A 6,096-nucleotide genomic window follows, 5' to 3' on the forward strand; every position below is an offset into this window, starting at 1 on the left:
AAAGGAAGTTAGAAAGGCCAAGAGAGAAATAGAAATGAACATTGCTAAGGGAGCTAAAACCAATTCCAAAATGTTTTTCCAATATTACAACAGCAAGAGAACATTCAAAGAGGAGATTAAATGTTTAAGAGATACAAATGGCAAAATCGTAGAGGAAGAAAAAAAAATAGCAAATATGTTAAATGATTACTTTTCACAAGTTTTTACAAAGGAAGATACTGACAACATGCCCCACATGTCATCCAGTTCCTATCCAGTTTTAAATAACTTTAGCATAACTGAGGCAGAAGTGTTAAAGGGACTAGGAGCTCTTAAAATAAACAAATCCCCTGGGCCGGATGAGATCCTCCCAGTAGTACTCAAAGAAATGAAAGAAGTAATTTACAAACCGCTAACCAAGATCATGCAGCAGTCTCTTGACACAGGGGTGGTACCGACAGACTGGAAAATTGCAAACGTAATCCACAAAAAGGGAAACAAAACTGAACCAGGTAACTACAGACCAGTAAGCCTGACTTCTATTATATGCAAACTTATGGAAACTATAATAAGATCCAAAATGGAAAATTACCTATATGGTAACAGGGTACTGGGAGACAGTCAACATGGTTTTAGGAAAGGGAGATCGTGCCTAACTAACTTGCTTGATTTTTTTGAGGATGCAACATCGATAATGGATAATTGCAAAGCATATGACATGGTTTATTTAGATTTCCAGAAAGCTTTTGACAAAGTCCCGCACAAAAGATTAATTCTCAAACTGAACGCAGTTGGGATTCAAGGAAACACATGTACATGGATTAGGGAGTGGTTAACATGTAGAAAACAGAAAGTACTGATTAGAGGAAAAACCTCAGAATGGAGTGTGGTAACCAGCGGTGTACCACAGGGATCAGTATTAGGTCCTCTGCTATTCCTAATCTACATTAATGATTTAGATTCTGGTATAGTAAGCAAACTTGTTAAATTTGCAGACGACACAAAAGTAGGAGGAGTGGCAAACACTGTTGCAGCAGCAAAGGTCATTCAAAATGATCTAGACAAGATTCAGAACTGGGCAGACACATGGCAAATGACATTTAATAGAGAAAAGGTACTGCACGCAGGAAATAAAAATGTACATTATAAATATCATATGGGAGATACTGAAATTGGAGAAGGAATCTATGAAAAAGACCTAGGAGTTTTTGTTGACTCAGAAATGTCTTCATCTAGACAATGTGGGGAAGCTATAAAAAAGGCCAACAAGATGCTCGGATACATTGTGAAAAGTGTTGAATTTAAATCAAGGGAAGTAATGTTAAAACTGTACAATGCACTAGTAAGACCTCATCTTGAATATTGTGTGCAGTTCTGGTCACCTCGCTATAAAAAAGATATTGCTGCTCTAGAAAGAGTGCAAAGAAGAGCGACCAGAATTATTCCGGGCTTAAAAGGCATGTCATATGCAGACAGGCTAAAAGAATTGAATCTGTTCAGTCTTGAACAAAGAAGACTACGTGGCGACCTAATTCAAGCATTCAAAATTCTAAAAGGTATTGACAGTGTCGACCCAAGGGACTTTTTCAGCCTGAAAAAAGAAACAAGGACCAGGGGTCACAAATGGAGTTTAGAAAAAGGGGCATTCAGAACAGAAAATAGGAGACACTTTTTTACACAGAGAATTGTGAGGGTCTGGAATCAACTCCCCAGTAATGTTGTTGAAGCTGACACCCTGGGATCCTTCAAGAAGCTGCTTGATGAGATTCTGGGATCAATAAGCTACTAACAACCAAACGAGCAAGATGGGCCAAATGGCCTCCTCTCGTTTGTAAACTTTCTTATGTTCTTATGTTCTTATGTAATGGTTTTCATTCTTTTCAGGGAACCAGGGTTATGGTAATAACATAACGTTCCCATTCAAGTGGAATGACAACCATTACCGAATGGGAAGCTGTACCAAAGCTGTCGTGGCTCCAGATTACCGACAGTACAGCCTCACGGCGATAGCCTCAGAGCCCTCATGATGCCTAAGAGCATGCTGCCTGCAACACCCTAGAGCCCAGAGAGGGCCTTGCTCGGTTTGCAACATCAAGGCGGTAAAAACATGCAAATGTCTGACTACCTGTCCATGTAGCAGCATTGCAAAGCTCATCCAAGGAGGCGCCATGAAAGAGAGCCCACAAAGTCGCTTGGCCCCTGGTAGAATGGGCCGTAATGTCCCCCGGCATGGGGGAGTCTGTCTGTTCATACGCCAAGCGTATGGCATCTGACACCCAGTGTGCTAGATGTTGCTTCGATAGGGCTTGACCTCTAGAGTGGGACCCATAGCAGACAAACAGCTGGTTGGACTGTCTCCAGGACGCTGTCCTATCCAGGTAACAGCGCAGAGCCCGAACTGGGCAAAGCGTGTGCTGTCTACGGTCCTCCTCTGACTCGTGCGGGGGAGGTCTGAAAGTTTCCAAAACCACTGGTTGGTTAATAGGGAATGATTAATATGGAATAAGAACATAAGAAAGTTTACAAACGAGAGGAGGCCATTCGGCCCATCTTGCTCGTTTGGTTGTTAGTAGCTTATTGATCCCAGAATCTCATCAAGCAGCTTCTTGAAGGATCCCAGGGTGTCAGCTTCAACAACATTACTGGGGAGTTGATTCCAGACCCTCACGATTCTCTGTGTAAAAAAGTGCCTCCTATTTTCTGTTCTGAATGCCCCTTTGTCTAATCTCCATTTGTGACCCCTGGTCCTTGTTTCTTTTTTCAGGTCGAAAAAGTCCCTTGGGTCGACATTGTCAATACCTTTTAGAATTTTGAATGCTTGAATTAGGTTGCCGCGTAGTCTTCTTTGTTCAAGACTGAACAGATTCAATTATTTTAGCCTGTCTGCATATGACATGCCTTTTAAGCCCGGAATAATTCTGGTCGCTCTTCTTTGCACTCTTTCTAGAGCAGCAATATCTTTTTTATAGCGAGGTGACCAGAACTGAACACAATATTCAAGATGAGGTCTTACTAGTGCATTGTACAGTTTTAACATTACTTACCAGAATCTAAATCATTAATGTAGATTAGGAATAGCAGATGACCTAATACTGATCCCTGTGGTACACCACTGGTTACCACACTCCATTCTGAGGTTTGTCCTCTAATCAGTACTTTCTGTTTTCTACATGTTAACCACTCCCTAATCCATGTACATGTGTTTCCTTGAATCCCAACTGCGTTCAGTTTGAGAATTAATCTTTTGTGCGGGACTTTGTCAAAAGCTTTCTGGAAATCTAAATAAACCATGTCATATGCTTTGCAATTATCCATTATCGATGTTGCATCCTCAAAAAAATCAAGCAAGTTAGTTAGACATGATCTCCCTTTCCTAAAACCATGTTGACTGTCTCCCAGGACCCTGTTACCATATAGGTAATTTTCCATTTTGGATCTTATTATAGTTTCCATAAGTTTGCATATAATAGAAGTCAGGCTTACTGGTCTGTAGTTACCTGGTTCAGTTTTGTTTCCCTTTTTGTGGATCGGTATTACGTTTGCAATTTTCCAGTCTGTCGGTACCACCCCTGTGTCAAGAGACTGCTGCATGATCTTGGTTAGCGGTTTGTAAATAACTTCTTTCATTTCTTTGAGTACTATTGGGAGGATCTCATCCGGCCCCCTTTTTTTTAATGCTCTGTAAAGTGCCTTTTTTTTCGCTGAATATTTTTTTTAATTGATCTATTAAACCATTTTGGCAATTTAGTTTTACATTTAGATTTGTCTACTTTAGGGATGTAATTGTTTTGCGCCTCTAGTACTACATTTTTGAAGAACAACCATCCTTTTTCTGTGGATGTTTTCTCTATTTTACTCCAATCTACTTCTGTTAGTCTCTGTTTCATACCTTTTTATCATGGCACACCGATATTTCTGCCAAGTAGACCTTCAGAGTGGATGCAGATTTTCCCGCACAAAACGGGTGTTGTAAGAAGGTTATAATTGTTTCAATAGGGCAAATCACAGGATTGTGACCCTCAGCAATGCACCAGTCTTGGAAAGACTTTCCATTTATATGAATATTGGGTGCCCTAGCAGACTGTAGTGTCTCTACCATTGCATCTGGCAACCCTCGTCTGGATAGATGACTCAGTTCAAAAGTCAGACCCAGAGTTGGAGCTGGGCTGGGTTCGGATGCCATAATAACCTCTCCGCTTGGCTCAGGATGTCCTTGCGGAGCGGGAGCTGCCACATTTGGCCCAACAACATGTTGGAGAGGAGAGCAAACCAGGGGCGCCTCTGCCATCTGGGTGCAATCAGCAAAACCTGGGCTCTCTCCACCCTGATCCTCTCTAGTGTCAGGGGCAATAGCGGTAACGGAAGGAACACATACAAGAGCCCCAACAACCTTCTAAATATTCTGACCTGTAGAAGAGCATCCTCTTTGAATTGAGTGTGACTTTCAACGACCGAATCCTGTCTTCTGACAGTGAGGCAAGCATGCTCACAGAGTTCAATTTGATCCCTAGGAACACTGTGGACTGAGACGGTACAAAGTTCCTCTTCTGTTGATGTATGGAGAGCCTTAACATCGTCACATGATTTATGACCACTGGTGTGCGCCTCGGTGCCTACCTTTGGAACGTGCGCAAACTAGCCAATCGTCCTGGTAGTTCAAGATCAGAGTACCCCACAGCCTGAGTGGAGCCAGTACTGCATCCATGCACTTCGAAAATGTGCGGGGCAACAGCGAGAGGCCAAATGGCAGTTTGTACACGTTGCCTTGAAAGATGAAGCGTAGATATTTTCTGTGTGCGGGACGGATCAGGACATGGAAGTAGGCATCTTGCAGGTCGATCGATGTGAACCAGACTCCCAGCTGGACGGACTGGAGGATACGCTGTGCGGTCAACATGTTGAACTTCCTTTGTTTGAGGAACATGTTGAGGACCCCGAGGTCCAGAATAGATCGGAAACCGTCGTCCTTCTTGGGCACCAGGAATTACCTGGAGCAGAAGCCGCTGAGGGCATCGCTTGGGTTTACCAAGTGCACAGCATTCTTCTGTTGAAGGAAAATCATGCAAGCTGGTTCAATGGTGGTAAAGAGCATGCGCTTGAAGGGTAGCAGGCCTAAGTGAAATTGCATTGCGTAACCGTGTCTCATAGTCGATAGCATCCAGGATAGCCTTGCCATGGGTCGTGACCAGTTGTCAGTCTGGTTGTGAGGGGGGAGAAGGTGGCAGCCGGATCCCCTCAGTGGAGGTCTCCCTTGGGCTTGGGAGGGGGCAGATCTTTTTTAGGCTCCAGCCTTGGTCTCTAGCCGGAGAACTGGTTACCCCTGGCTGGCAGTGGTCCCTTGCCACCGACTTTTCCTCTGCCTGCTTGTTTGGTCTGGGGTAGAGGGCGGTGTTCAGGGCCAGTTGCCCTAGCAGGCTGGGAAGGCCACCTAGGGCACTGGTGATAGGGAGGATAGGCACAAAAAGTTAGAACCGACCTCCGTGGCCTTGTGGGACCTCTCAAGGCTCACATCAACGGTTGCTCCGAACCTCTGCCCCGGTGTTATAGGGGCATTCGGCAACGCAACCTTCTCCGTCTCTACAACCTTGGCTTGGGTCAGCCAAGCTTTGGCGTCTGTCTGGCAACTCAACTCAGAATGGGCGCGCCTGTGCCTACGAGGGGAAGGGGAACGGTATCTCCGTGGTGATTGCCTGCCTCCCGGTGAGGGCCCTCTCGAGCGGTGCTGCTTTGGCGGTGTCCACCGCGATACTACAGAGGGGCGTCTACGCCTCCGCACCAGTGGTGAGGTAGGAGAGGGTGAACCAGGGGTAAGGGTTCGGGAAGCTCTCTGGGAAGGACCCTGGATCACAGATGTCATCCTTTCCTGCCCCGAGGAATGGGAATCTGCTGGGGAGAGGGCTGCCTCCTGAGTTTGGTTCTCCTCGAGAACCGATGACAGGGAGAGCAGTCTAACTCTCCTGCCAGTGCCCTGGCCGCGTGTTCTGGCCCGAGGCACTGAACACAAGCGGTGTGCCCATCCTGCTTCAAGAGTTTGGCTGCACACTGGTCACACTGGTGAAAACCAGCGTGTCAGCATCAATGACCGTAGTTGGCAGCGAGTAATCTGCATCGATGTCG

This window comes from Polyodon spathula, chromosome 17 (assembly GCF_017654505.1).
Source record: "Polyodon spathula isolate WHYD16114869_AA chromosome 17, ASM1765450v1, whole genome shotgun sequence".
Lineage (NCBI taxonomy): Eukaryota > Metazoa > Chordata > Actinopteri > Acipenseriformes > Polyodontidae > Polyodon > Polyodon spathula.